Raw genomic sequence first — 25,307 nt, 5'->3', positions numbered from 1 at the left:
CTGTTATAAATGTCAGTCTATCAGATTTGACCTTCAGTTGGTCCTGCTTCACCTCCGTGCTCTGCTTTCTTTTGCAGTCTCCGTATGCTCAGTAATCAGAGCAGCCTCTTCCCTGAAAGACTTCCCTGTGATATAAACTTCCAAGAGGTGCATTGAGCTTCGGCGTGAATTATAAACCCTCAAAGTATCGATTGACACTGTGTTGTCGTACAGAGACCATACGTTTTTCCCGTTATGCGTCTAAGTGTTGAGACATTAATTTCGCAAGGGCTTAATCTGAATTTTTAACATCGTTTCATATAAAATTCTACATACTGTGTGCGACGATACGATTCCGAATTCTGAGTGATGGCTAAAAATACGTGTCATATGGTGAAACACATAAAGCCACAAAGAATGGCAATGAACGTTACGAAAGGACAGAAGGCCTCATCCAATTAAACGATTCCCCATTTAAACGCAATCATCAGAATGAAGGTGGGAACCGCTTTTATTCTGGAATGCCCACTAATTTCAAACTTCACAAAATTGCCTACCTCTTTTATCTTTACCAGGTCAAAGATTAATCTGCATTAGGATACGAACATTACTTAAGTGAACATATGGGATGACACAGGAGGAACTGTCAATATTCAGGGATACGGCGGGGACGATCATTCGAAGCAAAAAAGGTTAGTAAACATACGCTCTAAAATGCATACGTTAAGGGCTGACAGCCCTTGTTCAGTAGAAGAAATGAGATCCACAATAAAGAAGATGAGTAAGTGCTCACAGCTCTTCAGGTACGTTGTGTACTTTAGAGTCCTTATTTACTGGACTTTCATTGTTTTGGTCCATGTCACCATCTCTCAAAATCTGGATAGTAAAGGACTTGCAGAAGAAGAAATTTTTTTCACAGTATTGAAGATAAAGAAGTGCTCATAGCTCCTGAGGTATGCATTTTCGAGTCCATGTTTGATTGACCATTTTGCTTCGTATGATCGTTCCTGTCATATCCCTGAGTATTGAGCATTCTGCCTGGGACACCCTGTATACAGGGTTTTTGGGGAGGAAAGGTCAATATTTTACTCAGTGATAGTATAAGTAATTCTGAACAAGAAAACGTTATGTGAACATAGGTCTGCAAATTCTTCGTTAGGGAGATAAGGGCATTGAAAGGAACTTTGATTCTGCAAAATTGATCTGCAAAACGTGAACGTATACGCAATACAACTGGACCGTAACGCGATTTTCTTGAAAACAATGTTACAGAGAAGTATAATTATGTTAGACATTTTTACATCATGTTTATTTACTTTGCATTTAGTACATGATGCATTACAGTATGCATGTTAAATGTATTCAGATGAAAAAGACTTACCACGTCTTTTACACACGGCTTTAACAGCTATCGTACAGATGTTGTACAGTTCACAGAACAGGTTCGAATATCCCACCATGAACGTCAATGCACTTTTGCGCTCTAGCGATAACATGTTGTGTTGCTTGTTCAGTTGCCTGTGGTTGGTTCCTAATCAATTCAGCAGCGTACATGATGCGACGAAGCAGTTCCTTTCGTGTATTTACCTTCACTTTGTGCACCTCTGATTTCATCCAACCCTATAAACAGAAATCTAAAGGTGTAAGGTCAGGTGATCTTGGACGCCAGTTAATAGCACCACCACGGCCAATCCAGCGATTAGGGTAAGTGCGGTTGAGATAGTCCCTCACACGTAAGGTAACATGTGGAGGGGCAACGTCATGTTGAAAGTTCGCTTGGCTAAAGGTATGTCTTCCAATAGTTCCACAAATGAATTTTCCAAAAAATGCAGGTACCTCTCTTCCGTCAATTGCTGATTGATAATAAATGGACCTATCAAAAGGTTATCGAACATGCCACACCAAACACTTATGGCGAAACGAACTTGGAAATTGCCATCCACTGAAGCGTGCGTATTTTTTCGTGACCATCTATGATTATTGCGTGTGTCTTTTATTTCATGTCGTGAAAACTGGACTTCGTCAGTGAATAGTATGTATGGAAGCAAATGACTATTCTCAATTACCCAGTGACAGAATTGAAGTCGTTGGGCATTGTCGCCAACATGCAGATTTTGGACACACTGTTTGTGAAATGGATATAGGTTTTCCGCAGGTAATGTTTCCCTTACACGTGTCTGTGGGACAGTCATACGCAGGGACATTCTTCGTATGCTCGTAACGGACCTTCGCACAACACTTGCGATAATTTCTTCCTGTTCTTGCAAAGTTTGTTGGAGTGCACGCTCGGACAAAAAAATGTCTACTTGGAAGAGAGCCGGTTGCACGTAAAGTGATACACTTTGGTAAACACTCTGCGGTCAGGTAATCGTCGAGTCGGAAAGCGCCTGTGGTATTCTTCCCTTGCAACGGTAGCAGAACCCATAAACATACACCAAATCTGAATATTCCTTACTACTGTAGACGTGTGGCATTGTTAGCAGTGCTTGTACGAACACAGTTAAAAACCTTAGACTACACAGCTAACCGATCCGTCGCCGGTACACTACACAATGCGGCTTGCACGGCACCAGTGCGGAAACAACGGGTATTTGTACTACGTACGTCACATGACCATAGTACGTGGTAGGTTGCATAGCGTAAACATGGCATGTACCCGTGCATTGTTTGCAAGAAAATCACGTTACGATCCAGTTATATTGCGTATAAGTTCACGTTGTGCACATCAGTTTTGCAGAATTAAAGTTCCTTTCTATACCCATACCTCCCTAACAAAGCATTTGCGAACCTATGTTCATATAACATTTTTTGTTATGAATTACTTATACTATCACTGTCCAAAATATTGACCTTTCCTCCCCAAACACCCTGTATAACGAAAGGGACTAGATGTGAGCAAGTGCTGTGGCTAAGATTATGACGGAGCGCCCGCCATGATGCAGTGGTATGCATAAAATAATCAAGACACAATTTAAATTTAGCCCATAAAGGAACTGTAGAGGCTAATCCAGAAACAGCCTGTATTTCGAAACAATTCAGAACATCTACAGATTTTTTGATCACAGAATGCTCCTGTGTTAGGATTTACAATATTGTTCCGTGAGTACTTCCAAGTATAGTATCACAAACTCATTTGTGACAACCTTTTTCCGCAGCAGTCGACCAAATGTTAGGGACTGCGCATTTTAGCAAGATTTAATAAGTTTCAAAGTAGCCCTACGTTTATTTTGTAGCTACAAAAGATTGCGTTCTGTTTCTTTATCAAGTACTGAAGATCGCCGACAGACTATGTGTCGCCTCCGAAGACCGAGGTGTACCGAGTGACAGACCGCCTGCTGCAAATGCGCCCAAGGTCATCGCTCCTGTCAGACGACTGTGGGAGAAGTGCTTGCGTATTGTCTTCGGGAGTTCCGGTCGTTGCTGATACTGCAAATCTACACTGCTGGAAAAAAGGCAACACCGTCAACAACAAGGTCATTCAACTGACAAGTGAGGTGACAGGTAGTTCATTATTCTAGGAGTAAGTGATGAATTCAGACCAACAGTAACGTGCGCCCAAACAGTCGCATAAATAAACAGTGTACCCTCCTCTGGCGACAACTCAGGTATACAGGATGTATCTGAAATGACTGTAGAAAATGAGAGGGCTGGGTATAACAAGCATATGTCACACAGAAACCCATGTCCGCATCCCTTAGCGTACGGCGCTAGGCGCCGTTGAACATCGCTGCGCGCCGCCAAGAGAGTAGGCACACAACAAACCATCCGAGTCCTCAAGATAGCAGGTCTGCACGGCATCGTTTTCAATGTATCTGTGGCATCAAGGTATAGGAGACGTCGGGACGAAGTCTTATAATCTTTATTTGAAAACAGTTACAAAAAGTGCTCGAAATGATGTTCTCCTGCTTGAACGCACGCCGTGCAACGACTCTGGACAGTGTCGCGCTCTTTCAAACACTCCTGGCAAAGTGGAAATTGCATCGGAAGCTGCCATAATGCACGCTGTAGCTCTTCATGAGCTTCAACGGGTGTTTATTAGACAACAGATCTCAGGTGGCCCCAGAAGAAAAAATCAGCGGGCGTCTAGTAGGGAGAACGTGCAAGCCATGCCACTGGCCCACCTCATCCTATCCAGTTTTCACCAATGATTCATCCAAATGCATTCGCACTGTAAGTGCGAAATGCGCAGGTGCACCCTCGTGTTAGTACCATGTTCGCTACGTTGAGTGGAACATGTTCCAACAACTCTGGCGGAGTTTCTCGTGAAAACCTTTGCAAAAACCACTGGCAGAATTGAATTCGGCGTGGAAAATCGTCTAGGATAAGGTCGTGAACATTCTGAATGCGGTAGAGGTGCAAATCATCTTTATGCCACATATGCAAAATTGTGGAACGGCTTACACCTATTTCGCGTGTAACACGCCGCGAGCTTGTTGAGGGAGTGTTCTCCAGCAGTGCTAACGCCTCCTCTTCAAGCCCTGATGTAGAAACTGTGCGTTGACAACCGCCTCCGTAAGGCCTTCGACCTCAAGTGAATCTGTGGGCGGCAGTAAGTGCGCGTGGATTTGGCACTCGATGATTCGGAAACCGCCGAACGTACAAAGGCTGGGCAGCCTGAACATTTCCATCCACCGCATCGTGAGCACAGCGCATGTGTGCCTTTTCTTCCCAAGAACAGCGCTCCATTTCCTGGCCGCTCCACACAGTAACAACCACAAGAGTGTCCCCGTTTGACGAAAACTGGTTCAGGGCAAACCAGACCCCGCATTGTGCATTGGTGTTGCCCTCTAAGTGACACCTGTCAAACAGGCATTTGCACAGCCAAGATCAACGCGCTCACGTCCCAGTAAGAGGCGGAAAACTCGTAGTGTTGTCCCACCAGTAATATCTGCAACTACATCGACTACAGCGTTTGCAAATAGAAGTCATAAAACATCAGTCCGACGTCTCTTGTACCTTGATGTCACAAATACATTGAAATCGTTTCCCTGCAGACCTGCTACCAGGACGACTCGAATGTACGTCTGGGTGTCTTAAACTAATGTTTTGTTCTTTGTTGCCACTTAACCTATTGTTCTGTTAAGTAATTCTCCATGTCACCCCCATTTCCTTAAACTATTGTAACGTTTTTGACACCAAATTAAGTAATTAGTTATGTCCTCCCATCATTTTCAGGTACACTTTTCGAATTTCAAAGGCTTTTGAAAACCATTTCTGGCGCTCTCTTCTTTGTCACAAAATCCCACCCCCTTAAACTATTGTACTTCGTTTTACATAAAAATTCTGTAAAGTAACCTAGTGTTCTGCACTTAACCCACTGTTCAGCTCCATGTCACCTACACACCCACACCTTCCCCTTATTGTACCGCTAACACCACATTGATACAAAAAATTTATGTAAATTAATTAAATCGATAGCCTTCACATGTATGGGGTAGTTTTTTTTAATTCCCAGCATCCTGTTGATCAATCAAATCGATGAAATATAGTTTAAACACAAGATCGCTAGTAAAAAACACATCCCACCACCTGACGCCGATGTCGCCAACTCCGCACATGCCCCCAGGAGTCGGAAAGCAGTAGCAGCCCCCGTGAAGTGACGACGCTGCCGTCAGCTGCCGAACCACATGTAAATGTCAATTCGGGTCCCGCAAGGATGAGGCGGTGGCATCTCTTTCATACAAGACACCCGAGAAATACCTGTCGAAACACGTGTTCCCCTAGGCACCATTGCTAGCGCAATGACACATAGCTTCAGCGCAGCTCCAGGCGTGAGAGAGATGTTTGCTTAGTGGCTCACACTCGCAGATGCAGCTAAAAGGTTCTCAATATTATACTGATGTCACATGTCCATGCAAATAATGTCCAAGTCTTCCTGTGGACGCACTATAGAAATTTGTTGCAAAGCTTCCTAGAATAATAAAGGGTGCATTCTCCTTAGCGATCCTAATGGGACATCCCGTCCCACATGAGAGAGGCATCAGCCACGCGCACGTGTTTATTGGCCCAGTATGGCTGACGCATAGATGCGAAATGTGTGAGTAGTGTGGCTGGAATTTTTGGTGTCCTTCAGCTACTGGTCTGGAGACGTCCTAATACCACAATGTCAGATGAGGGACAGCATTACGTCAGAGATGGACGGTCTGCTTCAACTTCTCTTTGAACACCTGAGCAAAGAATACGTCACCTTACACTGAGAACTTTCCATAGATAACTTGCCCCCCAAACTGTTCGAACCAGTCTGTAGAGGCTCCTATGTCCCAGCACAAGTGATGTCTTGTGAATGAATGGAGCATTCTGATTGGCTCTTACTGAATTTACCTGCCAAATTACTGATGCTGCCGGTGTCTTAGCACTGTCCATCTATCTTTCTGCAGATGAGACTTTCAATGGCAAAAAACTATTTTATAAAGATCCCCATATTGCACGGACAGCTGAACCCTGCAAAACTGGTTTACAGGTCGTCAAATACATCCCACGTACTCACCATGCCGCAGTGTAGAGTCGATGGAGGTAACTGCCGCCGTAAACGCGGCCAATGGCCGTAGCCGTGGAAGCGCATGTCAGCCAGAGAGAGGCCAGGCGGCCTTGGACGACTCCTGACCCCAGGAGGATCTCAGTTGTAGGAGTTCGAACGCTATCAGTACTCCCGGAGCAAACTCTCGTCTTATTGAATCTTCTCAAATTTCATACATACGCTGTCCCGAAGGCGACGCATGGCAAAATGGGTATTAGTTCATTATTTACCCGTCCAGGGGTGCCAAGAACCAAATCATCATAATTCGAAAGTATTCTCTGACTCTCTTAACCGGTGTACAAAGGATGGTAAGCTCCAGCTCTGAACAAAGGCGTCTGCTGAGATGCTCTTTCCAGCCCTGACCTGCTTGCTTGCTGCTGTACTTTCTATGGGCATCCCCAGAGTCACAAGAATATTGCGAACCAGGCACATATTTATCAGTGTAACTACAGTTAAATATTAGGATTGCTGCTGCAGTCACACACCAAACAATGTACTGGAAATGTCTCCTCTTGGCGGCTGTGTTTCTGGAATGGATCTCAATATCTGTAGCACACATAATTTTCCACGTAAAAAAAATCTTTCATTCTCTTATGGCTATCGATGTGCTGAATCTACACCTCCCTCACGATAGTACACACAGTAGTGACCACACGACACTCATACATATATCGTGAAGACTGTTGTACAAAGGCAGCATCGGTTCCTGTCGGCACAAAGGTTTCACTGTTTCTGGCTCTGACCTATTTGCTTGCTTGCTTGCTTGCTTGCTTTCTGCACACATCTACAGACTCTAGGATTACAAGAACACATGCATTTTCACCTGGTTTGACAAAATATTATACCATTTACGCGATACTTCTCGATATCAAGCACGTAGCAGTATGTTACCGATCGCTTGCACAGTATAATTCCGAAGATATAGACTGGAAATTATTTCCCTAGAAACCCGAAACTCTAGCGAGGTGGAGCATGCTGCAAACCACTGAGTAACTAGAAACTTATGCCGTCTGTGAATGAAAACTCGAAAAAAATAGAGGAAACTGATATTTCCAGTCGTGAATACCGATGTCGGTGATATAACAGACTCCATATCATCCTTATAATTTACAAAATCAACTAAGGTGTTTCTCATGTCTAGAGAACCAGCAAACGTATCTTCCACCCATCTTTCATCTGCTAGATGCACACACCACAATCGATGATCCCTCCGAGTGAAGTGGCTTTTCCAGACAAATTCCACGGCACTGAATATAGACGGTGATCGCCAGAGTGTATATTATCAGACCAACAGCGCAGTTACACATTGCCAACGGTGTAACCTCATAATAAAATTACCAAATTTAGAAAGTGATTCGGCTAAGAAACGTGGTATGAAACCAGTATTTTCAACTCCCTCATGCCGCCACTAGATATTTCTCTAGTATCTCTACTGCTATGCTTTCCAGTAGAAATGATATCTATGATTTGGAATCAAGTCTTTCGATTCAAGTATACACCTGCTTTGTATCCAATGGAGAAGTCCTTTAATGATTACAGCTACTAGTGAAGCATATTTCTGGCACTCGCATATCTCGAAACGAGTCACCTTTTTCGAACCGGTTTGCTATAGTAAAATTTTAAATAATCCCTATGCCTCTTGCAACTGCTGCCATTTCTGCAGCTTTGCGTATGTGATGGTTTCAGTTTAAGTAGGAACTGAGCAGAAGTCTGAGAGAGCTGTATCTACCACTTTCTGCAACCCATGTAGAAATAGTATACCTGAGTTACTGCGATAGGACTGTGTTTTGACCATTTGGTGGAAATGGGAACATGTTGTTGTAGCTCCACCAACAGTGTACGATGTGTAAGGTCAGCGGCAAACGAAGCCTGCTCCTGCAACACAAGGTAGTATAAAAGACAGTAAAGGAACTGGGAGAAGGACAAGGATTTTGCTAGGGCATTGTGCTGCATTCCCAAATAACATACATGTTCTATAGTCTGAAGCAGATCCGTGTCCCTCAGGACCCATTCACATCTATCACCCCAGCATGCTATCATCGTTATTCTGTACCATCCAACAGAGAAAAATAACGAATTATAAAATCTCCACTAACTTCATCCAGTAGAGAACTCAATAATATTTTTACCGCATCTCTCTCCTCCTATATATCGAAAACAAATACCGTCTGCAACCTATTAAATATACAGGTATTGATCCATTGCACTGACCAGTGTAAAGTTGCATTGCCTGTACTGTAGGAGGATGAGCATATCCCATAAACTATACTAGAAGTCGCAAGAGACGCTTCCTGTGACCCTGTTGATTGAAACAGGTTTTTTCCCGCTGTAACACGCTTTGTAAACTGCCATACATTTTACTCTTTCCGCCACGACTTTAAGGTTTGAGTCAGGTTCAAAACTGACATTAACACGTTCTGATCCATTGCTTCTCGCAGAAAGCTGGATGTTGCACGGTGTTACTGCTGCTACCATAACACACCACACACACTGGATGATTTCAAACAAAATACAGTTACAACATATGGAAACTGAAGAGTTTGGTGACGTTGTGGAGCGTTTCCAAACTGTTGTCTGTAGGTGACTGACGACCTCTACATTTAAACTCATCTGTCACAGTCATGTAATAGCTGGTGGCACTGTGTTCTGTTTCGACTGATTCCTCATATTGCAGTCACGTACGCGATCACTGTTACAGTGCTAGCCATCCCCAGAAGGTGTTGCCCTTCCACCAAAACTCTTTCTTCATCTCAAACAATTGATGTCAGTAGATCAATATGTGGTAACGAACAGCATACCAGTGGACAGATGGGATGGAAAAGACACTCTCGAAGTACTGTAATAATAAGCATCACAGTTGATAGTGTGAACAATTTTAGAAATTTTACAGTAATTTCAACACCAACCAATGATGCGACAGTATGCCTCCCAATTTCAGTATCATCGTTAAACCGCCCCTTCTCTACTTTGCGAGTATCAATGCGAATGTGGATAGATGACTGTGCAGTACGTTCATTCATTGTTAATTCTTGAACACATACATCATCAAAGTATACCAGACAGCGATCTACATAGTTCTAACACCTTGAGCCTAGTGCATAATTTATGATCTAGTTTTTTGCAGATGGGAGTCACAGGACATTATCGCATTCCTAGGATAATGTTAGAGACTGAAAGACTCCCTTGCACTGTCTGACCGACCCACCCTGCAACTCCGTTATCGATTTAATCTGCAGCTCACCAGCAGTAGACTGATACATTTCGCGTCTCATGAATGTATGGACCTTGCCGCACCCAACCAAGTGCTCAACATTTCTACAGATGCATACATGTCGAGGAGGTTAGCACCTCTTATCAGTGTTTAGTTTTAGATTTGAAAGTGATGTGATGTAATAGCAGACGGTTAAGAAGAACAAGAAACGGTAGATTTTTGTGCATGTTGGAGTTCCAGACAGATGGAGTTCGAAGCATTTTTTCGTAAATCAACCACGCTATCAATCCTCAAGTATTGTTCTAGAGTCTGAGATCAGTACCGGGAAGGTACTGATAAGAGAGAACATAAATATATGCGCTCCTAAGGCTACACGGTTCCACACTTAAAAAGGGCTATAATGTTAGATTGCTTCAGTTTCCGACCTATTAGTCATGTGGAATGTAACGCTGTTAATATTTCAATGTAAGAAATACATCTCCAGCGCATGACATACATTCTTCTTGCTGGTTTCTCTATGTTAAACTATAGTAACAAACCGTAAAATGAAAAAACTACTGCCTTAAAACAACGGTTCTGAGTGATACAAGCACAACATAGCTTTCCAGAGATGTATTGTGTCCACTGTTCACATACGATCACGGTTCAGAAATTATACTATGCCCACATCAGTCCTATATAAAATGATCGTTAGTAATGCAGAATACCGCTTAGAAGGAAACAGATGAATGCATAGCAGCAGAATTTGACACGTGAAATTACACATCATGCTCCCACTAGCTCTGCAAACAGGACATATGACAAGCAAATGTATACAAGGGGATTGCAGTGCTTCACAAACACCTATGGCTAACTTAGAATCAGCTTAGTTATGAAACTGAAGTCTCGGTTTTATAGCCAAGATGCGACAGGGTTATGGAATACCTCACATAAATCTTCGTTCATTTAGAGGAATGTGTCGAAATAGGATGATCATATTTCATCACACATGAGATGGAAATCCTCCGAGGGCCGAGACGTTTACTATTAACGATCATAAGCAGACACCGCTCTAAGACCCACACAGAACACGTGGTTGTATACGAGTTGAACACAAGCTATTTCACACAACTGACAGATCATCAGAAAAAATGGTGAATTGACCTATTGACCTACAGCAACACCCCCGCCCCCCCCCCACCTCTCTCTCTAGAATGCATCACCAGTCAACCATTAAATCGTACCTCATTACAACTCCATCTCAACCGACCACTCCACCCACTCTCTGTCATCCTTTAACGCAGATGCTAGTAAGTTTAGAAGCAGATGGTTCCCTGTTTTTCCAGGAAAGTACTAAAGACAGCATTCAACTCATGTGTATCACTATTACCTCAATAGACATACAGTAGAACGGTGCCTCGACGAAAAAAATGGTTGCCGATGCTTCCATGTCAACGTTTTCTCGTATTACTCTTGCTGTCTCATGCTCGTTCCCAAATACAAGAATTCTTCTGCACAAACCAGAAGACATGCAAGTATTTCTCGGGTGTCTTGTATGAAAGAGATGCCGCCGCCTCATCCTTGCAGTACCTGAACTGACATCTACGCATGGTTTGGTAGCTGAAGGCCGCGTCGTCACTTCACGGGGCTGCTGGTGCATCCTGACTCCTGGGAATGTGTACGGCGTCGGTGGCATCGGCGTTGGGTATCAGCTGGTTGGATGTGATTTGTACTAGCGATCTTTTGTTTAAACTGTATTCCATCGATTTCACTGACCAACAGGATGCTGAAAATAAAAAAAAAAAACTACCCCATACATGTAAGGATATCGATTTAATTAATTTGCGTAAGTTTTTTGTATCAATGTGGTGTTAGTGGTACAATAGTTAAGGGGGGCGTTGGGTGTGTGGGTGAGAGGGAGCAGAACAGTAGGTTAAATGCAGAACACTGGGTTAATTTGCATAATTTTTATGTGTAAAGCAGCACAATAGTTAAGGGGGTTAGGGTGTGTGACAAAGAAGAGTGCGCCAGAAATGGCGTTCCAAAGCATGTGAAATTCGAGAAGTGTACCTGAAAATGGTGGGAGGACTTATCTAATTACTTAATTTAGTATCAAAGGCGGTACAATAGTTTAAGGAAATTGGGATGACATGGAAAACCACTTAAAAGAACAATAGGTTAAGTGCTGATAAAGGGCCGAACATTAGATTAAGACACCCAGAGTACAGTGCCGAATATTAGGTTACGCAACATGTTTTCTCCATGTAATTACTTCTTACAAGATCTACATCTTTCCAAACAGCATAGAATGATGAGCAAGAGAAATCCAATACCCACAGCCTGAATCTTTTATAATTAAACAATATAAGTAATAGGTCAACATCATCACATTTTGTTAGTGCGGGTTGCCTACATCAGGGGCTGGTATGCACTCAAGGGAATAGGTGTGCCTCTGAGTGCATACCTGGCCCTGATGTAGACAAATCACACTAACAAAATGCACTGATCTGCTTGTTGCCCTACTACTCATGTGAGCCCAGCAGATTTCACTACTTCCACCAGCTGCCTGTGAGAACTGATGATGGCCTCAGAACTCATGCATCATTGGTGCCGACATGAGTCACAGCTTGCAGACGACTGCATCCCACATGCTTAATAGCTCCAAGCAAGGCCACCTCATCATCTTGGATGAGGCACCTGGCAGACATATCGAGTCACATTTACCTTCTTCCCAACCCTGAACACTATATGCCTAAGGGGCTCCATAAGCGCTAAAGTCGGAGCATCTGATAACTTGTAAGCCCCTCCCTCTCCCACTTCCCCTCTCCCCCCTGACCCTGTGTCTGCTTGGACCCCGCTGAAGGAGTGGCCACCTGTCCACTCACAGGGTGAATGGGCGAAGCCAGATGGCCAGTCTCCACATTAGCCCTCTTCCCCGAGTGACTCGGATACATTACCATCCGCCACTCACTATGCTCTGAGGGCAAATCCACCACATTGTGTACCTCGGCAGCAGAGCCCGTGGGCGAAAAAAGTCCCTTGCAATGCGCCAGATTCTCCATTACCGCTGCCTAGGGCAGCAGCCTGAAGGTGACTGACTGTATCCAAAAGTGTATTCAGTTGTGAGCGAATATGGCCAGCTCCTCCTGCGTCCGCACACACCATTCACACATCCTACCCATCCTAGTAAGAGTAGCTGAAGAAGTAAACTATAAAAGCAAACAGAATCCTAGATATGCAACTTGCTACCCTTCTGATGTCACCAGTGGACACTGATGTGTCAATGAGCTGCGTAACTGACTGTTCGGAACAAATCAATACTAAGATTCACACTTAAAAATGAGAGCTGAACCCCTTTGTGCAATTAAATATTATCTCAGAATAATTTGCAACGAATGAGTTACTTATAGGCTTAATTTCGCTTGTTTCAGAGTTAAACGAAGGCTTACGAAGTATCTTGAGGAAAGGAAGACTGATTCTGGTGAAGATAGTGATCACTTACAGATATGAGAGACAAAGTTTACTTTTGAGAAAGTTCGATAGTTTTTATCCACGTAAATTCTTCGCCAAACTGTGCCATAAAACTGAGTAAACTGGCGGCAGCTTATGTGGAAGAAGGTTATCAGTGCGTCATTCCTCCTATTCTTCCTTCCAGAAATTCTTTCCTGCGTTGATAGACGAACCTGCAACAATATTTTGAAATTAATTTCCAAGCCAGAGAAGAAATCTTGGTTAGAAGCAAAGAGATTGTGTACAGGGTGTCCCATTTTAATCTATACCGGCCGATATCTGTGGAGCGGCACAAATCTACAAAAAAAGTTTCTAGCAAAAGTTGTAAGGTTTGAAGGGGGTCATGTAATGTTACCTCGAAATGACCTTGAACCCTGTTTTCAAGGTAAAACCAAGATCATGTTCATTTTTGCAAATGGTAACCCCTATTTTCTATTCCAAGTTCGTGTTCTACGTGAAAAAATACTCATTGTTTGTAGGGAACTTTTATTTCGAAAAACCAATGGCTTGTTGTCAAGTGGCACTTCATTGTAACTTTCCCAGCTTACCAATATCTCGAGAACGAAGCGAGATCGGGAAAAAATTTCAGTGAGAATCTTGTATGGTTTCTGAACTCTTCCATTGGTGAAATTTTCGTGAACTTGCAATTATTGAGCAAGGATCAACCTGAAAGCAAATACTGTCGGCATTAGCGGAACCCAATGTGCACCACGTGGAGGTTGCCCAGCGGACTTCGCACATCGTTAGCACTGAAAAGGGTTGATTAACATGGTTCTCACTAGAAATTTAGGATCTCAGATGCTCTATCAACTGTCTGTTTTGCCTAATGCATATTTGCACTCTCTGTCGGAAACGTCTCGACATCTTTCAATGCCTGATGAGAGATTGTTTGGAAAGCCGTCAAAATTCTTTCTCTCATATCTTTTGGCGTCGTCGGGAGAGTGGAGTACACCTTCTGCTTCACAGCTTCCCATAATAAAAAGTCCAATGGTATTAAGTCTGACGATCTTGGCGCGAATTTCGAGGTAACCACTCCATGATCCCCTTCAAACCTTACAACTTTTGCTACAGACTTTGTTTGAAGAATTGTGCCTCTCCAGAGATACCGGCGGGTATAGATTAAAATGGGACACCCTGTATAATGAAATTATTGACCTTCCCTGACAGATGAAGATGATTTTATATGGGTTACAAGACACGGTCAATAAATCAACATACATAATAGAAGTGAGTGTAGTGTGTTTGTGTGTGCCGACAAAACTCAGCAATCGAATTTCACAGCCCCTTGGGGGTTACATGGTGTAATAACCCTCCATCCTCCATTCATGAAAAAGGCTGTGATTTGGAACTGCAGGGGTTTGGTTTCAAAGACACGATGTCAAAACACGGCGTCGTACCAATCGACATCTTGTGGGAACGCGTGAAGCAGCTGGGAACCGAGTGCCACAAGTGTCCCCGACTGGCCAAAATGCTGCATAATGCCGTAGAATATCGCAGACTATTATAGAATCTTCCAGAAGGTTCGAGAATATTCTAGAATTTTCCAGAATGTTCTAGAATTTTCCAGAAGCTTCGAGAATGTTTGAGAATGTTCTAGAATGTTTCAGTATTTTTGAGAATATTATAATGTTCCATTACCTTGTAGAAGTAATGATACGCTACAGCTCAGAAGGGTAAATGTAGGTGATGGTGTGACACGTGGCTCTCTATATTTTTGGAAATCGATTAGAGTGGATGAAGGAAAATTGAAATAAATTTATGTCAAGTGCTTTGATTAAGGTAGTGAACAGTGTATTAAGTGGAATTTCAGTGTGTTAACATTTAACAGAATGCCAATAGATCAAAGAGGAGAAGACCTTGGCAAAGGTGAACTGGAAAGAAGGAAACTCAACTGTAAAGAAATGAAACAGATCAGGAATGAGAAATGAGTTTAGCTTCTCAACCTAAGACAATGAATAGTTTGAGAGAAAACGGACGATCAACGGCATGAAATTAGAGAAGAGGATCGAGTGAGACAGTCAGCAAGCTGACACAGAGGAACCGCTGAAGAAACAAGATTACAAAGTGAACTAAGTAGACTTAGAATGAGTGAAATTCGTGAAAGACAACGATCACAAGTTCAAATGGTTCAAATGGCTCTGAGTGATATGGGACTTAACATCTGAGGTCATCAGTCCCCTAGATTTAGAACTACTTAAACCTAACTAACCCAAGGACATCACACACGTCTATACCCGAGGCAGGATTCGAACTTGCGACCGTAGCAGCAGCGCGGTTCCGCACTGACGCGCCTAGAACCGCTCGGCCACCGCGGCCGGCACGATCGCAAGTGCAAGAACATTAGTGTATGAGAAGTGCAAAGCAAAAGAAGTGTCGAGTATCTTCTATTATGATCCCACTGAAGAGTAGAACAAACACAAACACGTTGTCACTGGCAAAATGGATCAATTGTGTTAATTCTGTCGTGGCAAGTAGTTCGTTAGAGAAACACCAGGAGTGAAAAAATTCGATTAGCAGCACTGTAGTTGCCTCTAATAGAATTATAACAAGACTGGAGAAACTCCCGAAACGAACTAATTTCAACAAACATGAGAGCATACGATGCTTGCTATGAAGCGACATCATTTGGTGGTACTTCCGTGAGCAGTGAAGAACATCAGTTCAATCCCGTGTTTTCGATTAAAGGAAAAGTCTGTCGTAGAGTGAGATCATACCATTGTCAAATGAATCGTATAAATTTTTACAAGTTTACTTCATTGGCGGCGAGGAAACGGAATTTCCAGACCTTTCTTTAATGTTCTCGCATATTATTTATGAATGTTTTGGCATGTTCTCGGATGTTTTAGGATTTTCTCAAATGTTTGAGAATATTCTCATGGTCTATAAAGAAGTAATAAGTGAGTGACAGAATACTTCATTACAAATTACGTTCTTACTGAATAATTAAATGGATGCAAGAGTACTTAAAAGTATTTTTGAGAATTCGAGAGTATTTATGAGTGTGAAAAATAACATTTCTATGATTTTTGATGTTTATTTTTACAATGTTCTCGACTGTTTTCGAGTGATTTGGAATGTTTTCAGAAAGCAAAATAAAATAAAGACGAAGCTAAGTGGTTATTTTCAACTAGTAAGTAAATAAACCGTAACACCGCAAAAGATAACGCTGAAGACACCAAATCCAGGGCGTTGGAATGATAAGAAACATCCTTGAAGAGAGATTCATTGATGTTCTTAAAGCTCTGATAAAAGTGTAAGAGTAGTAAGTGTAAGGAGGAAGTGTACTGGTACCAATAAGTCTTAGTAATGTCACCTTTTTCGTATTCAGTGTAAACCACTAGAAAGAGTTGACATAGCACCTACGGCCCTGCAGTGTGAGTATGGACGTGGCGCCTGCTTCTTAGGAACGACGCTATCAGAAGTAAAGATGCAAGATTAGAGTTTAGCTTCCCGTTGACGACGAAATCACTAGGACGGAGCGCAAACTCGGGTACGGGAAAGAGGGAACATCCTGGCATTTGCCTGAAGTGATTTGGGGGTGGAGGGGTCACGGAAAATCTGAGTCTGGATGGGCGGACGGGGATCAGAATCGCTATCCTTTCGTATGCGAGTCCAGTGTCTGTCCTATCACTGCGGCATATCGCTCGTTGCTCTCAGAAACAGCTACCAACAAAGGATCGTACGACGAACTACTAGATTAGTGCGTAAGTTTGCAGCGTTTTTGTTTTGCATGTTGTTACTCCGCTTGCTATAGGTTTATTTATCGACTGCCATTTGTTATTTGTAGCTCACTGTTGCTATCTTAGTTTGCATATAGTCATTTTGTCACTTGGAGATAGTGAGTGCAGATGTAGACGCTAGAAAATGGAGTGCCAAGTGGAGAAATCGGAACATTTCCGGCATATTCCTCGTTTGAGTTCAGTAGTGGGGCGACGGCAGCAGAGGCAGCTAGAAATATTTGCGCCGTTTACGGGGATAATGCCACTGGGTAGAGCACGGCGACCAAATGATTTTCCCGTTTTAAGGAGGATCGGTTAGACTTTAGTGACTCTCTACGTTCAGGAAGACCTACGGGATTTGACGAATATTATGTAAACGCATTAATCCATAATGATCCACGTCATTGTACTTGATAATTGGCAAATGTGATGAACTGTGATCACACCACCATCCTGCGACATTTGCATGTAGTGGGGAAGGTCAAAAATCTTGTATGTGGGTACCACATGCTCTAAGCCAAAATCACGAAAATCGGCGGGTGGCCATATTGTGCATCTCTGCTTGCTCGTCATCAATTGGCTCGTGAATAACACCGATTGTCCCTATCCTGTATCGTTATTGGTGACGAAAAATTTTGTACTTTTCCTAATATAAGAAAAAGAAAGGGATGGTTGAGCCCAAACGAAGCAGCAATCTCCACACAAAGACCTGCGCTCATCCGCAAAGGATAATTATTTTATGCATCTGGTGGAAGACGACAGTGGTGTACTGCGAATTGCTATCCCGTGGTGGACTATTGCTGCTCACATTTACTGTCAACGACTGAGACGTCTTGCAGACGCAACCCAAGAACAACGACCAGGAAGACTGCGTGAAGTGATGCAACTGCACGATAACGACCGCCAGCATTCTACCAGATTGACAAAAAGCACTGTGGAGGCGTAGGTTATTCACCTGATCTTGTGCCCTCAGAGTTTTGACCTTTTCCGCGCTCTATCGAACAACTTTAAAGAAATTTCCTTTCCGGATGAAAATACGCTCCGAACATGGCTCGATGATTTCTTCGCCCCAAAACCACATGATTTCTACAGTCGCTGAAACGAAAAATTACTGTTGCATTGGAAGACTGATCTAAATATTATTACCATTCATTACTAAAGTCTCTGTTATATGTATCTATTATGTTTATTCTCTCTATCGCTTGCGCCTGTGTCCCGCATTGTGCGCGGGGTTGGCGTGGTTAAATCGGATTTGGCATGTTAATTTGAAGGGATGGCCGGATGCCCTTCCTGCCGCCACCCCGTACTCCCCGAGACGGAATCAGAGTACCCCATCTGTCTGCTTCTAGTGTAAATCATGGAAAAGTGCGGATGTGTTTCAAATGTCTGTGAGTCGTGTAACTGAAGCGGGACGTGGGGACCAGCCCGGTATTCACCTAGAGGGATGTGGAAAACCGCCCAAAAACCATATCCAGGCTGGCCGGCACACCGGCCCTCGTCGTTAATCTGGCGGGCGGATTCGATCCGGAGCCGGCGCGTCTACCCGAGTCCAGGAAGCAGCGCATTAGCACTCTCGGCCAACCTGGCGGGTATATACCTGTTTTGTTTATTACACGAATGGAAAAACACTACGAACTAATGCACTAACTCAATATTTGTTACATCTGTGAAAGGTCGACCATTGAGTGTAAACGAATTACTGCTACAGGAAAGCATTCCGGCGACTTTCGTTAGTACGAGAGGCTAACGCAGCCCATATTTGGACGTAAGGTAACACTTTTTTATCTGGTCATTGACAATGTTTATTCGCAACTGTTCTACGGAGTGTTATAAACACGCACGTAGCAATGCAGCCGTTCTTCATACCTACTGTCTGTGACGAAGGTCTTCGAACTGCCACACTTCAGTTATTCTACGACACTTTCTCTTCACATTTCTATGTTGTTTCCAGCACAGCTAATGTTGAAAAGAACTTTATTTAATCTACAAAAACATCATCTAAAACTGAAAAGCATACGAAATACCACGAAGGAATTATCCGAATGGGACGGAAATCGGCAGATGTGGTGTACATGTACGAACAAACAAATGACAATTTCAGAAAACTGGATTATTTATTCAAGAGAAAGAGCTTCACAAATTGAGTAAGGCAGTAACCCGTTGGTCCACCTCTGCCGCCTTTGCAAACAGTTATTCGGCTGTGCAGTGATTCGCCGTCCATGGTGGCCGAGCGGTTCTAGGTGCTTCAGTCTGGAACCGCACGACCACTACGGTCGCAGGTTCGAATCCTGCCTCGGACATGGATGTGTGTGATGTCCTTAGGTTAGTTAGGTTTAAGTAGTTCTAAGTTCTAGGAGACTGATGACCTCAGATGTTAAGTCCCATAGTGCTCACAGCCATTTGATCCATTTTTGCAGTGATTCGTAGAGTTATTGGATGTCCTCCTGAGTGATATTGCGGCAAATTCTGTCCAATTGGCGCCTTAGATAGCCCGAGCTGGTTGGAGGGCCCTGCACATAATGCTCCAAACGTTCTCAACTGGGGAGAGATGTGATGACCTTGCTGGCCAAGGTAGGGTTTGGCAAGCACGAAGACAAGCAGTAGAAACTCTAGACCTGTGCGCCCGGGCATTATCTTGCTGAAACGTAAGCCCAGGATGAATTGCCGTGAAGGACGACAAAACAGGCCAAAGAATATCGTCTACGTAGCGCTGTGATGTAAGGGTACCGCAGATGACAAACAAAGGCGTTCTGCTACGAGAAGAAATGGCACACCAGACCATCACTCCTGGTTGTCGGACCGTATGGTGGGCGACAGTCAGGTTGGCATCTTAGTGCTGTCTGGAGCGTCTCCAGACACGTCATCGCTGTTAATCGAGGATCAGTTCGTAGCGGGACTCATCACTGAAGACAGTTCTACTCCAGTAAATGAGATTCCAGACTGAAGACGTGTCTGGAGACGCCCCGAACAGCGGTGGGATACCCAGACTGAGAACGTGCGGAACATGGGAAGACCCTCCAACTAGCTCGGGATTTTGACGATCTAACGCTCCAATTGGACAGAATTTGAGACAGTTTCCGTCAGGACGAAATTCAACAACTCTATCAATCAACGCCAAGCCGAATAATTGTTTCATAAGCGCCAGAGTTGGACCAACGCGTTACTGACTTGCTCAATTTGCGAAGCTCTTTATCTTGAAAAAATTATCCAGTTCTTCTAAAATTGTAATCATATGTTTGTCTGTTCATGTACATCATATTTACCGATTTCCGTCCCATTCGTATAAACCCTTCGTAATGCGTCATTTTTTGTCCTAGAGTGTAAAAATAAGATATTCGATGAACATGTCTTAGTAGAGCCGATGTGAGTTACTCTGACTGACGCAAAGCCGTCCTGAAGCTTTTTTCCAAATTTAAAAATGAAAAGCTACTTACGTTCTACAATGATTGAGGAATGATGATACAGCTTAGCAATACTATAAACAGAAGAAGAGTACTGTGAATAGTTACAGGTTTCTTTGATTGGTACAGAGTGTAACAAAAATGTTGGAAGTCCTTAACTAGCACCACTCGAAGCAAGACCCCGTACATCTCTCAAGAACATGCCTAAAAAATCTCCAAGCTCAGAAACCACAAACGTTCAGTTCCCCACATAGCTGTCCCCCGCTACGAGTGGTGCAGGAACTTATTTCAGTGTGTAGTTCAATAAAAGTATCCTCTGCCATGGAGGTGGAGGAGGAGCAGGAGGAGGAGGAGATTAGTATTTAACGTCCCGTCGACAGCGAGGTCGTCAGCGACAGAACACAAGCTCGGAAATCGGCCGTGCCCCTACCAAAGAACCATCCCGGCATTTGCCTGAAGCAATTTAGGGAAATCACGGAAAACCCAAATCAGGATGGCCGGACGTGAGTTTGAACCGTCGTCCTCCCGAATGCGAGTCCAGTGTGCTAACCACTGCGCCACCCCGCTCGGTTTACCGTGCAATTTTTAGTGACTCACAGAGTGTTGTTGAAGACTTAGATGTGTAAATTGATGTAGGAAAATGAGAGAAATCGAAATGTTACTCTTTCTAAAATAATTAACCATTGTTAACAAACAACTTCGAGGAAAAATTAATATGATCAACTTTTACCTTATGGCAGTGGTCCATGGCCTGTTTCTATTGCCTAACATTCCATCTCCTACTGCTGGAGTCAATACCAGAGGCTACAAGCACACGTATAAGAGCTTCAAACTTAAACAAGTTCAACAAGCTGAAAAATATTTGCTATGTGTGCTGTTCGACTGCAATTTATAAATATCTTGTTGGTTAATCATCGGCGGAGCCATTTTCATTGGTGGGAGATCATTTGTGCGGACTTTGTGAGGAGGAGGAAGGAAACTTGAAAAATTTTGGTACAAATGTCTGCTGACGCGAAGAAAACAGACCTGACTAAGAGACATGGAGAGAGCCGCAGCCTGTTATCTCGAGAATGAGCTCATCGCGCCACCACTGACGAATTACTGCGACCAGCAGGCGGCAGCAGAGTCAGATCTTGTCATCGTGAGGCATCAACTCTAGTGCCAGTCACGATTACGAATTTTAGAGAACTACCTGTTGAGACGACAGTCAGTATTCCTTGCGGGCCTTGTCAAGCCAGTCTAATATTTAGTTAAATGAAGTCTTCGGCAGGAACAATTACCTGTCTAAACTGTTGCTGTGGTGGCCATATAAACCCTATAGACTGATTCTGATTGGTCTATAGTTACGTAGCGCTGTCGCAGATGGTGTCATTTGGTGTCTATGTCTGCGCTGGTGGCGCCACCACTCCCGTAGTAGCATAAACATTGCGATGAATGTCTCTCTCTATTCTCTGCAACGAGAGCTCGCTTCCATGCACCGCTAAGGTTATATCCAATGTCAGGGTTGAAGTTCTCGCAGCATTTTCCTGCTGAAACAAAGAAGTTGTTCCAACATGTTATGGCAACCACCTACTTCTCGCATGGCGGTAAATTTTATGAAACGACGGACGGAATTATAGGTTCTCTGTTGCCTCCAGCAGTGGGCAGCTGTGCTTAAAGAACATTTTGCAAAATATGCATGAAATGTGTTTCTCCTTCGTCCATCTTCATTTTATCATTATGTCGACGAAACCTTATGATCTGCCCGCATGGCGTACAGGCTATTAAACATATGAATAGTAAATCAGACTAAGAACAGCCGACCAGTTGCAAAGGTCGGCTGTTCTTAGTCTGATTTACGTGGAACCATTGCTGTAGCGCAGCTATGTTTAAAATATGAATAGTATGTATCCAGACACGCAGTCCACCGTCGAGACGGAGAAAGAAGGAAGACTGCCATTTTTAGACTTTTGGTACAACGAACGTCGGACAGACGTCTCGGTAAACTCAGAGTATCGCAAGCCGACGCACACTGATTTATATCTAAGCGCCCAGAGTTTTCATCGTCCAGTCCAGACGAGAGCAGTTTAAAATACGTTGGTACTCAGAGCAAAAACGAGGACCACTTGCATTCCGAAATTAATCATCTGAAGTACGTGTTCCTAAAGAACGGCTATTGTTCGCGTTACGTGAGGTCAGCGTTCTCCAAGAAAATGAAACGTGATTATGTTGAAAATTCACAAGATGAGCCACCAATTGCATTCCTTCTTTTCTCCAGCGCTACATGAAGCAAATCAGGCGGAATCCTGGGAAGATAAGGTATAAGATCTGTTTTCAGACCTCCTAGGAAGAATATGCTACGCCTTGTTAAGGACAGGTTCGGCATCAAGATGCCTGGGATTTATAACATGCCCTGTGAGTGCGGAAACAAATACATCGATCAAGTTATCCGTATCGTTTCCGACCGCTGTGCAGAGCATCAAGGGCATAATAAAATTCGAGAATTGCAGAGATCTGCAGTTTCTGAGCACAGCCTTACAAACTAAGACAAAATACAGTTTGAAGAAACAAAAGTTTTGACCAAGGCTGCTACATACTATGATTAAAAAGGCTGCAGAGTGAAAATCTCATTCTGGATACGAGAAGAACTTCAACCGTGACAGTGGATATATTATAGTCTTAGCGGTGAATGGAAGTGAGGTCTCGAGGCGAAGAAGAAGTAGAGATATACACCGCAACAGTTGCGCTACAACGGGAGCGGTGGCGCCAACAGCGCAGACGTTGACACCACTTCGACAGCGTTACGAAATGACCGATCAATCAGAAGTCGTTTATGGGCTATGTAAGGCCACCACAGCAGCAGTTTAGACAGTCAGTTGCTCCTGACGAAGACGATGGAGATAATCATCACAGCCAAAATGTTCAAATGTGTGTGAAATCTTATGGGACTTAACTGCTAAGGTCATCACCCCCTAAGCTTACACACTGCTTAACCCAAATTATCCTAAGGACAAACACACGCACCCATGCCCGAGGGAGGACTCGAACTTCTGCCGGGACCAGCCCCACAGTCCCTGACTGCAGCGCCCTAGACCGCTCGGCTAGTCCCGCGCGGCCATTACAACCCTCAATTCACATGACAAGACGTCCGTGAATGTTTTATACAAGAGACTATTCGTATTAATGTGTAGCCTTCCCTTCCTTACATGTGTGCTTGCAAGAAGTAAATAAAATTGAGATTAATTTGGACAGTTCAGTAGGTGGCTGACCCCTCCAGTTATTAAGACTTTAATGACTTTATGAGAACCGACCGCCAGGACTCATTTACGATTGCCAAATTTTCTCATTATATAATCCGTTGCGCGACACAGTCATTTACGTATCTGAGTTCATGGATTTCACACACATTTGATTTGAACACTCAAGCTCCTTATCACCCATCGACTGCCACGCTAAATCGCTCGATCTTATTTCCATAGAAAACGTCTGGGATAGTTAGGAACAGTGGGTGAAACATAGCGATCACCATTCACGCATTTTGGTAGCCCTGTGGAGTCTAATCATCGTGATCAGACGGGTTTCGGCTATACGAAGAAACTTTCGGTCTCTCGTCGCAAAATTGGTGGTATTATCAACGTTAGAAGCAGTGTCACACGTCATTAGCGTGATGTCTCGTGAGAGCGTCTAAGTTTCTTGTCTGTTAAGCTTACTTTAACTAGCGAAAAAACTCAGTATTAACAAGTTTCGCTGTGTATTCATCAGTGACTCGTTATCTCCTGCGACGTGAGGAGTGAAGAGGTATGGAGAAAGATATTTTGCCTCTATTTATTCATAGGAGACAGAACTCAGTAGATGGCATACTTTTAAACCTGACGACATAGTATGCCATTTAGACTCTTTCGGTGACCTAAGACCTCCAATCTAATTACAACAGTACGTTCATACAAGCATGTTTTCTATGAATACGAGGTGTATCGATCTCTATTCCGTTTCTGACTCAAAAGCGAGGAGAACACACAGCCCGATCTGGAGATCAGAGCAAGGTCAGTCGCGGAGTGGAACTGACAGCATCCGACGTAGCAGCGTTCTGCTGTGACATCCAGTAAGCAGCTACCAACCACACATACTAAAGCAACTTGCGAATTTTCAAAACGCTTTAAAATTTACAGCGCCCGGCATGTTACAGTCGCCGACAGCTCAATTCTGAAGCTGCCCTGATAAGATTTCATATTTATAACAGCATTCGGATATTTCTACAGAGAACTGACAGGTGATTAGATGATAGATGAGAAACCACATTTACAATTTTGAAGACGTTAATCGATATTAAAGCCACTTCTTGTAGCTTTTGGACTCTCAAGCTAATGTGAATACATTTAAAAGTCAGGTTAATGCAATGAAGGGAATAGCTGACTATCCGAAACATAATCTCAGTGGTGATCAGAATCTCAGTCACTTGTTTTGGCGCCATACCTGAATAAATTTTACGTATCCGAATCCGAAATGTCGATACTGATTTTAAAAGTCAGCACAACAGTGTTGAATGCCATATCCCCACAAACGCGTTTCTAGAAAGTCATACTGTTCGCACAATCCAGGAAGTAAGTACGTGACATCTGCGAAAGTGAACAACTCCGAGTGTAGCACGATTACATCTATCCAGTTGGTTTTGTGGTGAAAGGGTCATTCTAAGACTCTAACTGCAATAACAGTAGTAGTTAATGACCTACGCAACACATGACTCGCAATAAATCACTTCATGAGGAATCAGAGTATGATAATGTTACAGAATTACAGGTTTTTGTAATCGATTTATATCAAAGTTTCATTGAAAGAATATGCAGTCAGCGCTCAATATGAACCCTTACGTGCAATGTTTCCGATTGTATGCTAAACCCTAATCCTAGTGAAGATGAGTTTAGTATCATCATTCAGAATTAAGATTTTGTCACAATACCGTCCGATAAATTCTTATGCTTAAAACTTGAACTTCTCAATGTTGACCGAAACCT

The sequence above is a fragment of the Schistocerca americana genome, chromosome 2 (assembly GCF_021461395.2).
Source record: "Schistocerca americana isolate TAMUIC-IGC-003095 chromosome 2, iqSchAmer2.1, whole genome shotgun sequence".
NCBI classification, from domain to species: Eukaryota; Metazoa; Arthropoda; class Insecta; order Orthoptera; family Acrididae; genus Schistocerca; species Schistocerca americana.
This window is presented reverse-complemented; position numbering follows the sequence as displayed.